Consider the following 19,409-nt stretch of genomic DNA (forward strand, 5'->3'; position numbering starts at 1 on the left):
CCAAGTCAAAAAAGCCACTGACCCAAAAGAAAAGACTGAGCATGGGATTAATTAGCATTAGAAGTGAGGGATTCATTTAAGCAATAGAATAAGAGAACTGTGTAGTTAATGAGCATTAAATCCTTTGTTTCCTAAAATGTGTAAATAATGAAAAACTTTTAACAACCTGAGGACTCCCATCACTGAGAAGTGAAGGGTGAAGAAAGATGAGATGCAATTGGATGCAGTTGGATCCATAGGTGGTTACTATCTTCTGCTTGATCTCTCTCTCTTTCTCTCTCTCTCCCCTTCCTGTCTATTCTATGTCTTTCTATCTCTCTACATCCCACTTATTTTTAAGTAAAATCTGTATTATTGACTTTGATGTTTGGTCTTGTCTGAACCTTAATTTGGGCAGATACATCTCTCACTAATTGGATCATAACAACATGCAATACTATTTGTATAGTCTTTACTGACACTAAGGACATATTAAAAAATATTTTAAATTCTGTGCTTTTCTTAAATATTACAGTCTATTTCTACAGCTCTCTCACAGAGATTTAACAGAAGTCTGAAAGAGTTTTCAATAAATAATTTTTAAAAACAGACAAACCAACAAACAAGCCCACAAGATATTTTCTCAGATTTGCAGTGAAAGTTCATCAATTCATTTAAACAAAGCTGATTGTTTATTTTTGTTTTAAAAGGAGTAATTTAGATAATAGCTATACTGAAGCACTTTTCATTAATTCAATTATGCTTTTCATTCCATGAAAGAAAGACAAAAAGATGTGCATACCATATGTAACCTGTAATTAATTATGACACTGAACTTCATCAGTGCTGAATGATTCACACTAAATGCTACAGAATGAAAATTCAATCTCAAGACAGTCCTGAAATATCTTGCTAACATGCCAGACTGGTAACAGAAGCTGATGAACCCCAGGACTACAAATGGATTTAGTGTTAGAGACTAGAACTGCAACTCCTAACTTTACATTCTTTCCATCAATTTTAGGCCTATATTCTAGGATCTCTTTGAGAATCTCTTTATTGGCTTTATAAGGAGTCCTCAGAACATCATGGAATATTCCAGGCACAAATACTGGACTGAGAAAGACTCCTAGGCTACTCTGAAAATGATCTGTAAGAACTGAATAAAACCGAAAAAGTGAAGAAAAAGGTGGGAAGTGACAACTTGAATTACCAAAACATCAGTCTTTACTAACTAACAACTATTTTAAAAAAAGTTAGATAGCAATACTTGCCATTTTAAGCGTGCAAAAATGGTTTCTTGCAATGTTTAGAGATTAGATTTTCAGTTTTCAAATATATTTCAATTATTTATGGAAATTCCTGGTCTAAGTAAGTGTAGAGAAAAGTTTGAAAAATATTTTAAAACATAGTTTTAAAAAATGTTAGAAGGCAATCTTTGTAATACTCTGGCATCACAGAATTTTTAGGCAACTTGTTACATTGGGTATTCACTGGCAGTTTTGAAAGCTCCCACTTGGCAATGAATGAAGCAACCTGCATTCTTTTTTTAGGACTGAAATCAGAACTATGAGTTTTATGGTATTTATTGCAATCTTCCTTGACTTTTCTTTATTTTTGAGAACTTGAAGTGACTACAAAACAAGCAATCAAAATCTAACACACTTTAATGTTTGCTTCCAGTTTCTCTCTTCATTTCATAACTTCCCATAACACTTTCTAGCACGCCTTTTAGAGTCCTGGTTCCTAAAATCTTACTTATTAATTTTTAAATGCATTTCTTATTAATTTTAACAATTTTCCCTTCACCCCTAATTTTTTTGGTTTACTAAGGCAAACCCAAAAGATGAGTGGGAAAAAGAAAAGGAAGAAATAATCTCCTATTAATTGCTAAGATGGGTGCAACTATATTAATGAAAGTTATTAATGTTTATTAGGAAAACACATGATTGCTATGTTCAAGTTGTTTCATGCACAATATATGAGTAGTTCAATACTTTGCAATCAGACAGAAAATTTTCTGAACCTCTCTGTGAAATCAACTAGCATTAGAGAAATGTTATTCTCAACATAGAGAAATATTTGACAGTCAGACCATAGCAATTTTCCTCAGCACTGAGAAATGTTGGCATCCTGATAGCTTAAAGTTTCACTTCACCATTCGGTATGATTAAAATATCATAGTCAGGAGGCTTAATATGAAATGTCTCTATGAGCTAAATTAATCATGCATTTTCAAATTGAAAGTAACACAAAAGGACTTATTCTGCCCTGATTACTCTAAAATTAATTCTATAATAAAGGTACCTTGTAAGTGATTTATTTACAGGACAATAGGGTAATGCTTCTACTTTGAATCATAGGGACATGAGAGGGACAAAGACCGCTTTTAATAGTTAAACGTTAATTTTAATACATGAACGTCCTTATACTATAAACAATCAAAGGTGTTATGAGAATAATGGGAAGAACATTTTAAAATTGTGAAGCACATAGAAACTGTATTTTTATAATGTTACCCAAAGCCAGCATGCATAGTTCCTTCTCTCTCAGCCCTGTCTCCTCTGACTCCTCCATGAACTCTATCTACCAGATGGACCCTCACAAATTCTACGGAGCACTTCATCTTTGCAAAGATCTCCATTAAAATAGTCAGTCTTCACAAGCAAAAGTGTTACAGTAATTTCATGATTATAGGCCGCACCTGATTATAAGCTGCAGGTCCGGGTGTCGGTAACTGTCTTGGGTTACAATACAGAGTGTGATAAAAGGTATCTATTCTATCACCATCTGTTGAGGGTGGGGGCAGTGATCCTTATCTCAATGGCAGATATTCTGCTAATGGGCCATCCATTGAAACCAGGTGGGGCATTGTTCTTTATCTTTTCACAACCCATCCTTCCTCCAGCGAGTCATTTTCTGCTAATGGCCATTGAGTCCCACTGAGTGACTGATAAAATTACTGCATCCCATTGGAAGTTGCTCCAGCCAGGGAGAAGAGCCCAACATTTCTTACCAAGATAAAAACAGAGGTTTTGGGACACTAAGGTAGCCCCTTTCTCCACTGGACTCCAGAGGAAAACCGGATTTCTCCACATCACCACTGGAGCTCTGGAGGGAAACTGCACCTTCTACAGAATCACTGCTTCAACTGAACCACATCTGTCACTGCAGGAGGATGCAGCCACCATTTAATGGGATTGCTACCAACACCCTGCCTGACGGGGTGTCAGGTTGTACTCTGACTTTGTCAGGGTTTGGAGTTTGTTTCTTTGTAGTACTGTATTTCTATTTTAATTTCCCTAGAAAAGAACTGTTATTCCCAATTCCCATATCTTTGCCTGAAAGCCCCTTGATTTCAAAATTATAATAATTTGGTGGGAGGGGGTTTACATTCTCCATTTCAAAGAGAAGCTCCTGCCTTTCTCAGCAGACACCTGTCCTCCAAACTAAAACAGCAACTTTTCGTTCTTTGTCCGTATATAAGCCGCACCTGATTACAAGCCGTACTTCCGTGTTCGGACCAAAATTTTAGTCAAAATGATGCAGCTTATAATCGTGAAATTACTGTACTTTAAGCTGGTATTTTCATGGTCTTTTACATTAAAAAAAAAGAAAGACTGGTGCAAATGAGGGAGTGCGAGAGACAGCAAACAAGAAGGTATCACAGGAAATATAGGTGACTAAAAAATGGCTATGCTCCAAAGAAAAGCATGCCATGTGGTTCCATCTAATAGGTCATATTACCTTAGCAGTGAGAAACAGAAACAGCTTTCATCATCTATTTTCTCAGTGAATAGCTCAAATGAACCCATCATAGTTGAATTGGTGTGAAAAGTGAGCTATTTAAAAATCATATTAACAGGCACCATGCAAACAGGCAAAATCTGGTCCTCTGAGAGATGTGCAAGTATACTCTGGCTCAAAAGGACATGTTCTGCCACCCACTGATGCCAGCTAGAACAGCTGTACAGCTGAAAATAGGGGGAGCAGTTGTGATGATTCTCCAAGAAGAAGGTGTCTAGATGCTGAAGACACCTCTATATCTTGATAGCATCCTGTGAAAAACTGGGTTGGCAGATATGTCCACAGTGTCTTATTCCACTCACAGCCCAGATCGAATGCATGATCCTGACTATGCTTTCAAGTGCAAATCAAGTTAGTACTGCATGCATCTATTCCAGCCTTTACTTCCACATGTAAATAAAAAATTTTAAACCATCCTTAATTAACTGGCAGAGAACAACCTAGTGCCCCACCTTATTTTAGTTGTTGATGGGCTGCATTCCATGGCACACACAGAATAGAGAGCTGTTCTGAATACATGGTCTCTTCTTAATATCTCAAAATGAAACAGTTGATATTTCAGCATAACTGTAAAGTTCATCACTTAGGTTAGACTTTTCTCCCAAACACTGATAAAATCATTAAGAGACCTGATCTCTGCAGGTTGTCATGAGAAACACACTCACTCAGTAATTTCTCATTTGCAATTACTATTGGGACTTGTCACTTAATCAGCCCTAAAGTTATTAGTGCCAAGTTGATAATCACACTGGATAATTGATCAAGATGCCATGCAACACTAAGTCAAATGACTCACAAGAAAAAGTCTGCTACATCAAAAATATTACCTTTATCAACCAAACTTGCAGCCTCATCAAGAAGTGGCTCCACAAGCATCCATTCTATCACTTTGCCCAGAGATCAATATCACATCTGATGGATTAATTACTTTTTGTATTATCTTATTCACTCTTATTGACTCTGGTGCAGTGCTAGCTTTCTGCCAGCTCAGGGAGCTTCTTGGCCAACTGCAGGATGAAGCTTTTCTGGACTGTTGGCTTATACCCCCTGTCTTTATTCATCTCCCTATTCTGAACAGCAGCTTACTAACATGTTTACTTGTCATTCTTCAACAGAAATACATCTTCTGTTTGCTTTTTCCTAACTGCAGAACATAAACTAATGGAAAATCCAAACTTTTGAATTGTTCCTGTAAACACAATACCTACCTGAAAATGAGCCAATACTACTGGTACATCACATCCTTCTTAATCCTTAAACATTTCTTTTCATTGTCCATAGTATTTCTGAAATGTGAGGTTTTTTTGCTTATTGGTGCATTTTTAGACAAGGGGAGCTTTTAGTTAATCTGCACTCCATTCTGCCATGAACGTTTGTAACACAAATGCCAAACATGATGGCAATGCCTGGAGGTGAACCAAGGGAACATCATGGCTGTGCCATGTTGGATTTTCTTGTTATTAACATGATATTATATATATGTTCTATCTACAGCAATCATGGGACAGGGCTGCAGGTATGGCAGTCTTAGAACTTTTATTTCATCAGCATCATCAGCCTCATTTTACAGAGTGAGACACAGGAGACAATGAAAGCCCTTGCCGTGACAACAATAGCCAAAATCTCTTTGTTACAAAGTTTTCTGAGAACTTTCTAGCCAATAGCATAATGTTAAAAGCTGACAAGCATTTGCTTAATTCAATTAATAAAGCTACATGTACATTTTGCTTTGAATAATGCTTGCTTGTAATAGCTTAAAAACAATGGATAACGGTTCATTATTGAACTTACGTATTTGTTCTGTCTTGCTTAACATTTTCCTAAGGCCTATCTCTACACAACTCATAGCCTTACTGTTTCTTGTCCTTGCATCTTCAGCATTCTTGCCTTCTTCCATTCTGAGATTTACTTTCACATAGCTTTTGAGAGTTTTCTACCTTCTCTATCTTTCCCACAATTCCCTCTCTCGGTTCATCTTACTTGCTTTGTGGAGTTTTAACTAGCTTGTGTTACACAGTTCTCCTACAGTGCATTTTTCCTCATCTAGCAAAACAGTGTTACCAGCTTTCTACATAAGGCTAAACCATGAAGTCTTTCATTACTTAATATATTGCACTTTGCTTGTCTAAGGCACCTTCTTTGCTTTCTTTAATCTATAGTAATTCTAATGTTTCAAAATATCTGGTCAATTCCAAGGATGTAAGTCAAATCTGGTAGTAGGTGCTATTTTTTGATTTATTAAGTCTCGCCTGTTCCAAAGCCTCGAACTAAAGCCTTTGCCAAAGTTTACATTTGCATACACTACCTTGGGATCAGCAGGCAACTGCACGAGATCCCATGATCTCTCTGAGATTTCATTTCCTACATCTCTCTCTTGGATGACAAAAGATTCCTTCATGGTTCTGTCAATAATCTGTCGCATACACCAAAGTATACAAGGCACTACTACTACTATCATCACCACAAAAATCAATACATATAAACCTGTCAGAGGTCCTTTAACCAAGGTGCAAAGATCTATCCCTCAAACAAATCATCTAACCATGATCCATCATCTCTTTTGATTTGAGATGTTAAATCTTTCAGCTTCTTATATTTTTGTGGAGCAATTCGGAGTGGTCAGAAACATTCACGCAACATAATCCTTCAAATTCCTCACAACCATGTCCTTGTGCCAGTAAGAGAAAATTAATTGCTGCTCTATTTTGTCAGGTGGCATGTCTAACACTGCTGATGTCTGTCAACATATCACCGATTGCAATGGATGTTTACTCAGTCAACATCCAAGACAATCTAATTGTTTCAATGCCATTGCTGAAGCAAGTTGGGGTAAAAACAAACCTGCTGAAACCGTTTTTGCAGCTTCCAGGGCATAAAATCACTCTTAAGAATTTTCTTCATATTGATAAGCAAATCTATTTCCCCTGTTGTAAGAGCTGAAAGGAGGGCTTCATGACTCCAGATGGTTCTTAAGACGCTGTTATTGTATACAGATGATACAGCAATTCAAGGGTTGTGGGTGACAAGAGCCTAACATACTGCTGTCAGCCACAGTTGTTGGCTTGTCTGAAGCCAACTCTAGTTCTGGTTACAGTGCATTATATACTTTTCTTTGCTGAACCTCATAATACATAACTGCCAATCAATATTTTTACTATTACCTATAGCATATCATAACCACTAACATTACCATATTCATGCTACTTCTTGCCAATCACAAAAAGTTGGTATGTTACAGTTTAACCTAGAAGTTGTTTTTCAGTTTTCTTGCAGTGAAAAATGACCTTTTTTCTACTTGCAACATTGGCAGTCTTGTTTGCCTGTAGAATCATTTTGCTTGGTCAAAATATCTTCTGTTTGAGGTGGATTTATCCTTTGCTCTGAGCCATAAAAACCCCTTCCAACTCACATACTAACATACCCTTTGCCTTCTTAGTTACCCAGTAAGACTGGCTCAGCAACTCTTTTCTTCTATATCAAAACTTGCTTTCATTTCTATTTCTTCTTCATATTCTGCATTCAAAGATCCCTCTGCCAAGCACACATCTGTCAGATCTTCCCGACAAACCCCCATCCATCCCAACACTCTATATTTCTTCTTAATGACTGCTTTAGCAGTAGGTGCTATCACAGTGAGCTCTACAATGCTACATGGACCACCTTCAAGGTGTGATGGAAGGCTTTGCCAAGCCCTATGTACACAAATGAACCAATAATATTTTGGTAATTGTCATGGATATTGGTCAACCCTGGAAAGTTCATCCCAAATGTCTGAATAATTACACCAAAAACTCGAGTTTCTATATGTAAAGTAATGGGGAGTAACATTGTACTTAGGAGGATCGCTTTCTTGCCAATCACTAGCTGAAAACATGAGGCCAAAATGCATTGTTAGAGGACCATGGATCTCTAATTCTTGGGGTTTGGATACTGCTTTGGGAATTTCTTTGGTCCAAATGTTCACTCATGATTGCTTCCGTTGGCAACCTCACCTGACTTACTATTAAGTTGCCTTTTGGTCGAAGGATCATAATATATAGGTATCAGAAAATCTTCTACTGACACTGACTAGACAGGGTGAAAAAGGTTTTTCTGGGTTCAGATTGGACAGACATATGATATCTGAGCCTGCAGCCTTGGTTAAAGCAGTACAAACATGTTTTTGAATACCCTACAGGCAGATCTGCATTACATGAAGCAAGCAAAACTAACAAGCACCAGCAATTGACTTTGCCCCGTACCTTTCGTATGCTGGGGTTTTTTTTAGCTTTTGTAGCTATTTTTTGGCAAAAGACTTCTCCGTGTATTTTAACTCCCAAATTTGTTCAGAGGTTAGCCAGTTGTAGCAAAAGGGGTAATTTTACCTTTACCAATTTAATGGGGGTGTTATTCTAAAGTAACACAAAACTTTTGCCAAAAGATCTCCACAAAACCAACAATTTCCGTGCTTTTTCCATTGGCATAAAAATCAAGTTTTGTAGGTTCCACAGGTGAACAAGGAATGTCAGACATGATCCATTGTCTTCTCTGTTCAGGTCATTTCTGCATGCTTGCTTCTCTGCTCTTGGAACTGTATTGTTCTTGTGAGTGATACGGTTTGACATTTTTTTCTGAAACCCACTTAGGTCCTGCACCTTTGGAAACACAAGCATACCCTTTTCTCCAGGTTATTAGTCAAAAAGGACTTTCAATTTATCCTGCCTTAAGGTTTCTTGTCGGGAGAAATCTTGTCCGGACAGCGGGAGATCTTAGCCAAATATGCACCCAGTCCTCATGGAGGTATCAGTGAACTTTGTTTATTGCCTCAAAGCATACATATTTATGGGTTTTTACAGTGTTCACACAAATGTAGCAAACATGCAATTGGCTATTAAACACTGTTCATGTGCTATTTGTTGTTTACTGATTGGTTATATAGCATTGTCCACATGCTCTTACAGCATCTTCACCACCCTTTGCCTCAAGCAGTCCAAGCAGCCTAATCTAATCACATCCACTTACAGCAATTTCACGACTATAAGGCGCACCCTTTTGACTAAAATTTTCCCCGGAACCCGGAAGTGCACCTTGTAGTCCGGTGCGCCTTATCTGATGGAAAAAGTTCAGAAATTTGCCTACCCGGAAGTGAGAGCTGCGAGTCGCAGGGGGAGCTGGCAGGGCCATGACTGCCAGGTGGAGGCGGGGCGGAGCAGCGGCGGGTACGCCCCTGTCCTGTGCAGGTGGGATGGCCCCTCCAGAGGCACACCCTGGCCCCCTGGAGGTGGGACGGCCCCTCCAGAGGCACCCCCCCCGGCCCCGTGGAGGAGGCACGGAGGGGCAGTGGCCATTGCCTGGCCCCGGAGAGGCGGCATGGAGGGGCGGTGGGCATGCCCCGGCCCCGACGGGTATAGGCGGGCCTGGGGGCCTGCGGCACCACCCCTGCCGGGTGGAGGTGGGCCCAGGGGCCCATGGCTACCGGGTACAGGCGGGCCCAGGGGCCAATGGCTGCCGGGTTGAGGTGGGGCCTCGGCCAGCAACTGCGTGGGGGGAGCTGGGGGCGGAGCCTCGCTGCAAAAAAAAAGTGCGCCCTATAGTCCGGTGCGCCTTATATGATCTACAAAGTTGCAAATTTTGCCGACTCCCCGGGGGTGCGCCTTATAGTCCGGTGCACCTTATGGTCGTGAAATTACTGTACTTGTTTGCTACTTTCCTGTACTTTCTCATACATTCCATTCAGGGAGGGTTCAATGTCATCATTCTTCCAGCCACATACAGGGTCGTGCATATTATCCTCAAGGAGGATATTATGTCCTTTTTCTGCCATAATTCCCTCTACAATTTCCCTTTTTTCTTTTTGCACAACCCAAGCCTTAGCTACAACACATTCCAAACTGTTACAAATGCAGGACAACACACATCTCATTATGATCAAGCCTATGAGTATTATGACCAATATTCTTGAACCCTCTATCACCAGAGATTTCAGCCATCCTGTTATGCCCAACCCAGCTAACCATTTTCCAATTGGATCATCTTCTTTCAAGTTGTGTAAACCAACTGTTTCAATTTTAGTGAATTGACACTGAGCAATTAGAAAGGTTCATATAACACATTCCTTCTAACTCTTCATAGCCATGTCCTTAAGCTAATAGCAAAAAATGAATAGCTGCTCTACTTTGCAAAACAGTGTGACGGACACTAGCAACATCAGTAGAAAGTTAATCCAGCCTCTGAGAAGTAATGTTAAGTTACTGAGTTCTGAGCAGGTCCAGCAGGCAAGTTGATTTAGGAGCGCTGAACTTTTTGCAGCAGCTACTTGTGGGGTAAAAAGAGAGGCTAACCATACTGTTCCTTTCCCCCGAAAATCAACAGGCCCTATTTGTGCGCAAGCTAACTCATGGACGCTGCATCTTTTTCAGTAATTAATGTGTGCCTGATTTGCTACGTTCATCAATTGGTATAAGTTTGGGTGGAATAGAGTAAGCTTCCCTATATAACAAGGACCTCCATGAGGACTGGCTGGGATCCCATTCCATGCCCTGTCTCCACAACTCAGAAAGGTATACCACTAGGTAATTTCTTTGGTGGTTCTCCTTGTAAAATTAACTAGCAAGTAAACTTGGTGTACAATTTCACTTCAGCAGGGAAAGTCACTGTTTGGATCTACAGTGGCCCACCATTTCCGATTTGTGTTGAGAAGATCCACTGTAGGCGGCTGGAATATGAACCAGCCCCCTGAAGTGTTAGTTGATCCCAATAAGTCTAATCCTTCTGGATCTCGTATGGTGATGTCAAGACTTTGACTGATTTTTGTTTGCCAACATGCATCAAGTTGAGCCAATGTAGGACTGACAAGGGTTCGACTGCATTCTTGCACCATGATTGAGGAGTACTGTTTGATTGGCCACCATCCCTTGAAAGGATGTGGGCTCCCATTCTGGGACCCCTATCAAACAAGTTCCAAAGGGGTCTCCTGGGGTGGCAAGGCTCAAGCACATGGAGTCTTGTCCAGTTATGTTTGCGAGGGTAACCCACATGTTTTGTCTCTTCTGCACTGATGTGAGCAATCCCTGTGTTAGAATACTTATACCTGTTATACAACAAACTGTCACCCACATCTTGTACATTCTATGCGTGTAATTTGTGTTTTTCGAGCTGATTGAATTTGTTGGATTGCTCGTTTTAGTGCCCACACCTGCCTGATTAAATCATGGGTGCGTGCATCGCCAAATGTACTAGGCTTTAACTGAGAAAGAGGAAGGTTATAAACAATACAGGCAGCTTCAAGTTGTTAAAATTCTCGTTATAGCAATTACTGCATAAGCTGCCTTCCCAAGCTAAGTGATCACTATTGCGAGTAAAAGCAGTTCCACACTGTCCGCAAATTAAATGCAAGCAAGCAGGTAAAGCACAGCAGTTACATCCACGATGTCTATTTCTATATATAATAGGATTCAGTTCCCAAGTTCCGCCTGCGCGTCTGTTGAAGATCTGCTCAGTGACTGTGTACGGTTCAACTCGAGTGAATCCAGGAATATTTGCTTCCTTTGCCACTTCTTCACTCAGGCGGTCGACCGCAGATTGGAGGCGTGGCTGTTGGCATCTGCCTTCACACCCTCCTTCGCAGGCTTTGCCCCTTGACTAGGCACTCATAAGGGTCCTGAATCTGTGGAAACACAACTCTGCCTCAACCATTAAATAACAATGGTACTTGACCTTCCCACAACCCCGTTTTTGGGTTCTCATACATTAAACTAACTTCTGGGGTTGCCTGCATCTTTATGTAACTATTGTGAATCACCACCGGGCATTGTTCTAGATCTCCAGCTAAACTAAGTTAATTTAAAATAAATAATACCTGTAATAATCTGGTATTAGGGTCCTGTCACTCAGGCGATTTCTGTTTAGTGAGATATTCTTTTATAGTTCTATGAGCCCTTTATATAATTGCTTGCCCTGTAGACACATGAGGTATGCCCGTTGTGTGTTCAACCCCCCATTGTTGCAAGAATCGAGATACTTTTTCTCCTTTATATGCAGGACCATTATCTGTTTTCAGTTGTTTGGGCACCCCCATGACTGCAAAGCAGGCTGTCAAATGTCGAATGACATGCACCACTCATTCTCCTGTCTGGGCTGTGGCCCACATCATTTTTGAAAAGAGTATTTATAACTACATGTACATATTTAAGACGTCCAAACTCATGTATATGTGTGACATCCATTTGCCATATTTCACATGCCTGTAAACCACATGGGTTAACCCTTAACCCCAAACTTGCTCCATGCTGACTGCCCTCACCATGCCTTCAGCATCTGTAATAGTGATGTTAAATTATCTCTTTAAGGCTTTTGCGGCTTGATGGAAAAGTGCATGACTTTCTCTCGCTGCTGCAAATGAGTCCTGTGGAACGGTGATAGCTGGACTGACTAAAGTATCTGCTCTCACATTTCCTTCTCCAAGACCTAAGTTCGTTTGGTGACTGCGAATGTGTATTATGCAGCATTCTTCATATCCATCGGCAATTGCAGGCTTTACTTGCAGAAACAACTGATACTGTCTATCATTTTTGGATGGTTTGATTAAAGCGTCTTCTATACCTAGTACTACTCCCACAACATACAAAGAGTCAGATACTATGTTAAGTTTTTCTTTTCTCTATCTCACTAGTGCTCATGTGACTGCTGCAAGCTCCAATATTTGTAATGAGTCACTCTCTTGTTCATTCAGGACATTTGCTTTCCTGATTTTTCTTTCCAGATACATGCCACCTTTTTTGTTCTTTTTCCTGCATCTTTATACACTGTAATACCTGCTACATGTTGTGTCTTTACCTTTGATTGCTGTAACCATTGCTGTTTTGCTATTACTTGTAATCATGCATTGGATGGTTGTCTGTTATGTACGTCACCTGCATAGTCTAGGAGAGCTATCTGTAGAGGCTCTGAGTGCCTCAACATGCACTCAAACATTTCAGTTTTTACTGGTAGACTATATGTTCCGCTTTGGCACCAGTGATGTCAAGCACTGGTTCCCATGCTTTCCTAATGAGGTGTGCTGTTACCTCTGTTCTTTGCCAAATGTTCTTGGGTTGCATATGTGGTGGGAACACCCATTATCTGATCATTATCTGATTTTGTTGCTCCTTGCTTTTCTGTTGATTTCGCTGGACACACGGTTTTCCTGTGGTTGCTCCTGCTTGGTACAATCTTCTCTGGGATCTCCTGTGGGATGGTCTCCCCCTTTTACTTTTTGCCAAGCAGGTCACTGGTATAAGATGGCAAACGGGACAGTGGCAGGGTTGCAAATAAGAATACCTAATGGCACATCTGACAATCAGCGGTCTGCTGCAGACTACACTAGACGCTGACTCAGCTTATCAAGGCAATCACGTTGTTCAGGAAAAAGAGTGATTGGAATATTTGGGTCCTTACCTTTGAGCAGACTCATAAGAGGTGTTATTTCATCATTGTGGATCCCTGAAAGGGTTCGAACCCACTGTAAATCTCCAGTTAATTTCTGGACATCGTGGAGTGCTGCAATAGTAGTTGTAAGGTGCAATTTTTGTGGACTGACAGCAGCTGGGGTTAACACCCAACCCAAGTACCACCATGGAGACAGTCTTTGTACCTTTTCTGGTGCAATTAGCAAACCTTTCAACGACAGCTGAGTGATAATGTACTGTAAAGTATCATTAGCAAATTGTTCTTGTTGACATAGCAGGATATCATCCATATAATGATGATTGACTGTGGAAATTTGTGACAAACAGGCTCTAATGCCCAATGAACAAACATTTGACACATGGCAGGGGAATTTTTCATGTGTTGTGGAAGCACTACCCATTCATATATTTGCGAAGGGCTTTCTTTATTTATTGCTGGTAAAGTGAATGCAAATCACACTGTATCTTCTTTTTGCAAGGGTATGGTGAAAAAACAGTCCTTGAGATCAATAATCAAGAGATGCCAATTCTGTGGTAACATAGCGGGAGTGGGCATTCCTGGTTGTAGTGCTCCCATAGCCCACATTTGGTCATTCACTTTTCAAAGATCATGTAGCAGCTGCCATTTGCCTGATTTTTTGGGAATAACAAAAATGGGAGTGTTCCACGGACTAATGGAATGTTGTATATGTTTGGCTAATAACTGTTCTCTCACTATTTCATGGGCTATTTTCAGCCACTCTTTCCACAAGGGCCACTGCTCAACCCAAATTGGTGTATTGGTTTTCCATTGTATTTTCGGAGTTGGTGGCTGATCAGCAGCGTCCACAGCTAAAAATGCAATGGGACAGCCACAGGCAATGTGAGTGCTGCTCCTAGCTGGCTTAATACATCTCGGCCAATTAGGCCTCCTAAATTTCCAGGTAGAGTCATGACATATGGACATAACGTAGCTGTTTGTCCTTCAGGAAATCGCACTTGTATGGCATGGACACTTCCATATGGTATAGAATTGCCTCCTACGCCTTGTACTGCATCCATGACTTGTTGAAGAGACCAATCTTTGGGCCAGCATTCTCTGCTGATGATGGATCAGCTCCTGTATCTAGCATAATGGTGACTTCTTTTTGAATTGTACCAGATTGCAAGATTACTTTTACCATTGATCTTTGTCTCATTTGCTGTACTAGATTTACTACTGTGTCTCCAGTGGATCCAAAACCTCTTGTTCCTCTCTGTGGTGCAGTTCAGAAGACGTCCCTTTCTGTAGGAATTTTTTAATATAAAATCAATTGACCAGTTCTTGTTCCCTTAGAAACAGTAAGTGGTGGGGTTAAAGTGTAGGCACACACTTGAATCTCTCTGGTGTAGTCAGTATCAATTACACCTGGGAGAATGATTATCCCTGCAAGTCCAGCAGAAGATCTTCCAACTAATAATGCACCAAGTGCACTGTTTGAGGCATATATCAGTCTGGTGACACCTGTTGGATTTTGATACACAGTTTGATTAAGGGTAACATCTACTGCTGCTGCCAAATCAATTCCCAAGCTCCCTTTGATTGCTGGTGGGTCAAGTTGTTGGATAGTGTTGGGCCAACTACTTATGTCCCCACATGACAGCTCTTTGCTCTTTGTGATCCATTTTTTGCAAACCAACAGGCAGCCGCAGAATGGTTTTCTTCTTGACATCGATCATACCATACTGACACTTGGCATGTCATTTTGAAATGTCGTTTTGCCCCGCATTGGTAACACACACCGGGTGTGTTTGAAGTTCCTGACTTTTGTTTTTGGCCTAATTTGCTTACTGCAGCAGAAAGTAAATTGGCAGCTGGTTTAATGGCCACTGCTACCACATTGGCTACAACTTGTCCTTATTGGGACCGATATGGTCTAGTGGCCATATTGATCATTTCTGCCTCATCAGCATCTTTACCCAAAGTAGTTAGCAAGGGTTTTGTTTTGGAATTAGCATTTTCAAATGCCACCAACTTGAACATATTTTGTTGTGCCTCATCAGTTATATCATTCTGATTGTTCAAAGCTGCCCATAAGCGAACAAGGGAATTGGTATAAGGTTCCATTATTCCTTGTCGAACAGCTGGAAAAGGAGTGCACAGTTTACAGTCTGGAATGGCATTACAGACCTGTCTGGCTAATTGCGCACACAAACTATGCATTCCCAATGGATAATTAAGTTGGACAGTTAGACTACTATCATGATCTGGTGAGTATATCTGGATTTAGTCCAAAAAGGATGTCATTTGGGACCCTAGGTCTACTAGCTTCCATGACTGCCAATCTGGTCCACTCCTTTTCCCATACAAGGTGTTGAAATCATGTCAATAGTAATCGTGCTATTTGTCAACAATCATGAGGGGAGTTTACATCAGTGGTGAAAATTCAGTCTAGCATAGTTCGGGAAGCCGCAGATCGAATTCCATGTTCTGTTACAGTTTGTTTGGCTTGTAGGAAAATTTTCCAACAATGTTGTTCACACCTAGAAGCTTGTTGATCATACATAATTGGACAAGCTAAAGCTCCAACTGCTTGCCACTCTCCTTCAATGATTGCATCACGAACTATACTTGACCATCGCTTTCTTGATGGTATTTTTGTGAAATGTTTTTCAGCCCCTGCTGGACCTGGGATTGGGCCTGGATATGGAGGTGGGAAGGGTTGCCTCTCCATTGGGGGTGCTGACGGCTCTAGTCGTAGCATCTGCTGTAGCTGTTGGATGATTGTGTAGGGTGACTGGGCTGTTCTGGGCGAGCAGTTATGTTTTGTTTGTGCCCTTTGATGTAACTTTCCATTTGACATGTTAATTGTTCGACTTGATGTTTTAACTTCTTCATTTCTGGTTGCGAAGGAATAAAGGATTTAGCCAATTTTCTTTCTTCAGGCTCGAGTTGTTCATCCTCTTCATCCATATCAACATCTTCAGGGAGGGGTATTAGTTCTGGACCACTCAGGGAGGCAGATGGAGGGAGAGGAGGATATAACTTTGGCTGGCAATCTGGCCCTCTCTGTTCTTTATTTATCTGGGACTCCACCCCTGACAGTCCAGCCACAGCTCCTTCCTCATTCAGTTTTACTTCCACATCAGCTGCTGAAGCAGGCACTTCCGCTTTTTGCTCCTTTACTGCAGTAGAGTTACAGATCACACTTTCTTGGGTTTTCAATAGTTCTGTTCTGCAACAGAACTGCATTGTTTTCCCTTTTATCCCTTTTACTGGTGGCACATACCCTATCCCAAAAAATGTCCCAAGGTGGCTTGATCAGGACAGCGGAGGAGACGATAAGGTTGTGTCTTGTTGTGACACAGCTTGCACATCAGCAGCGGCAACCTTAGATTCGGCTTTCATTTCTCTTGAGTTGTTTATAATAGTTCGCCACACATTCCCAAAACAGTCTTTGCCCTTGCCAATAATTGTTTTATCCCACAAACAATTCCCTACCTCACGCCACTTGTCCACCATAAACAACAGAGGTAGTATTTTAAAAAGTCCATTTTCTCTTGCCCATATAACAAGCTTTCTCATGTCTTTTTCTTTAATCTCCTCTCCTCACTTAGCAAGTATGCTGAGGAGCAACTTCTGAGCTGCTGCATATTCTGTATCCACGCTAGCAGTCTGCATTGTGATGGGGGAGAAGGTAACGATCCTTCTTACCTGATGCTGATGCTGCCTGGCCCTCAGTCTCCCCTCAGGTCTCCTCCATCCCCAGTCTTCCCGTACTTGGCTCGCCTTCCTCCTCAGGGGGGAGGTGGGGGCTCCTTCCTTCAGGCAGCGCAGCCCAGGGGAGAGGCGGGGGGCTCTGTGCTGCCATCCCCACAGCTCGGGGGGGAGGCGGGGGCTCCCGCCTCTGCCTGCTGCCGTCGCTGCAGGAGCAGGCAGGCTCCGTCCCTGCCTGCCCGCCACTGCTGCGCGTGCCGGCGGGCTCCATCCCTGACTGCCATCGCGGGGCAGTGCCAGGCCAGGGTGAGCGAGCCCAGCAGCAGTGGCAGCTGGCCCTGAGCGGCCCCGCCGAGCGGCAGTGCCGAGCTGGGCCACCTGGCCTCGTCGGCAGCCCCGAGCGGGCCGAGCCAGCATGGTCCGAGCCGAGCCAGTAAACCCTGCGATCCCGCGATTCCATTACTAACTGGCAACTTTGTTGCATGCGGGTCCTCGCTGCAAACGACAGAGCGGCTTATAATTGGGTGCGGTTTGTGTATGGACAAAGAACAAAATGCTGCCGACACCCGGAGATGCAGCTTATAGTCAGTGCAGCTTCTAATAATGAAATTACTGTAATCTTTTTTTTCACAGGTAAATAAATAACTGCAAAGTCTTGACTTGCTAAGGTTAACAATCTTGTTCCGGCCTTGATTACAATTTGTGCTATCACTTCCATAGTTGTAAAAATTGTTTCGGGGACCTGTAAGGAAGAAAAACCCACTCCAATGTTAACAAAGGATCTTTTTCAGAAGAGTCACATTGAAAGATGGGTCCATAAAGTTACATTTTTTCTCCCAATACTGCAAGAAAGAAGGGCTTTTCCAGAGAATAATGATGTGCATGTCTCTTCTGTGATTTTCTTCCAGGGCCGCTTGTGCTTCAGGTGTTAAAGTTCTAGTTGCTTTGATGTCCCAGTCTCCTCTCAGCTAGTCAAAGATTGGGGCAAGTTCATCATTGGTAATTCCCAAAACTGGCATGACCCAATTAATCTCTTCTAAAAGCTACTGTAGATCTTGCAAGGTATAGATGCTGGTCCAAAGCTGTATCTTTTGTGGCTTGATTGTCTGTTCTGTCATCTTCCATCGCAGATATTTCCAAAGTGGGATTTCTTGTATTTTTAATGTAGAAATTTCCAGTCCAGCTTTTTTGACTTTGGCAACAACACTATCATGAGTTTGCTCCATCTCTGTCTGTGTTGGGGCTGCAATGAGCAAATCGTCCATGTAGTGTAAAATTATAGATTGTGGGTGCTTTTGTCGAGCTGGAGATATGAGTTTATGCAACAAAATACTGGCAAATATTTTGGAGAATTTTTCATCCCATGGGGTAAAAATTTCCAGTGAATTTGCAGTGGTTCTCCTCTGTTGATAGCTGGAACTGAAAAGACATACCTCGGGCATCCTCTGGATGAAATGGAATGTTGAAAAGTCTATTACATCAATAATGACAAGGGGTCAATTTTTTTTAATCATTGACACAGAGGGAAGTCCAGGTTGCAGGGGTCCCATGTCCTCAATCACTTCATTGATCTTCCTCGGGTCATGAAGCAATCTCCAGGAGTCCGAAATCCTCTTGTGGATGACAAACATTGGGGAATTCCAGGGACTATTTGTAGGCATGATGTGATTTATTTGTAACTGCTCCTCTATTCATTTTTTAAAGAATATTTAGCTTTTGCTTTGATCAATCCAGACAGAGATATCAGTTTTCCATGACAGTTTTAGTGGTGGGCATCAATGTGGTCTCCATCCAAGGCCCACTTATAATTTGTTTCCTCATTGGGACAAGACATCTCTCCCCCATACTGTGATGGGTGTCTGCACCACGAAGAGACAAACGACAGCTGTCTTCACTTCAGGACCTCTAAATGGTGATCATGGATTCACTTTGCAAACACAGTGGCCCCACCAATTCCTGTGAGAGTGCCAACAGGTGACACCAAATTCCAATCACTCTGCAAAACCTATGAGAAATCACAGTGACATCTGCACAGGTATCTGGCATACCTTTGATATAAACTGTTTTACAAGGTGAATCAGGCTGCAAATCAGCTCTGGTCAGTCACTCCCAACACATTCCACCCAAAAGACATCAGACATTGTGGTAGGATTCCCAAACGACACTTGCTGGTACACAGCTCGCTTAGTTGTAGTGGATTCTACAGGTAAATGTCCTGACTGGTTCTATTCACTGGTAACTGAAAGGCAATTGCTATCAGTGTTTTTGGTTGAATTACAATAGGGACCCTCCATGCAAGAGTTAAATTTTTTAGCTCACAATTACAATTTATTGAGACAACATCTAGAAGAACTGAAAGCCCAAAAGTTCTGTTTCTGTCCTTGCCTATAATTAAAAAGTCTTGTCTGTGTTGTGAAGTACCAGTAATTCCCGTGGGTATGCACTCACGACAAGATCCTTTAACAGATAAATTAATTTGGAAGTTGCCAGTTCACAGCCCCTGGGGGAAGTAAAGTGGGGTC

This window comes from Catharus ustulatus, chromosome 1, assembly GCF_009819885.2.
Source record: "Catharus ustulatus isolate bCatUst1 chromosome 1, bCatUst1.pri.v2, whole genome shotgun sequence".
Classification (NCBI taxonomy): domain Eukaryota; kingdom Metazoa; phylum Chordata; class Aves; order Passeriformes; family Turdidae; genus Catharus; species Catharus ustulatus.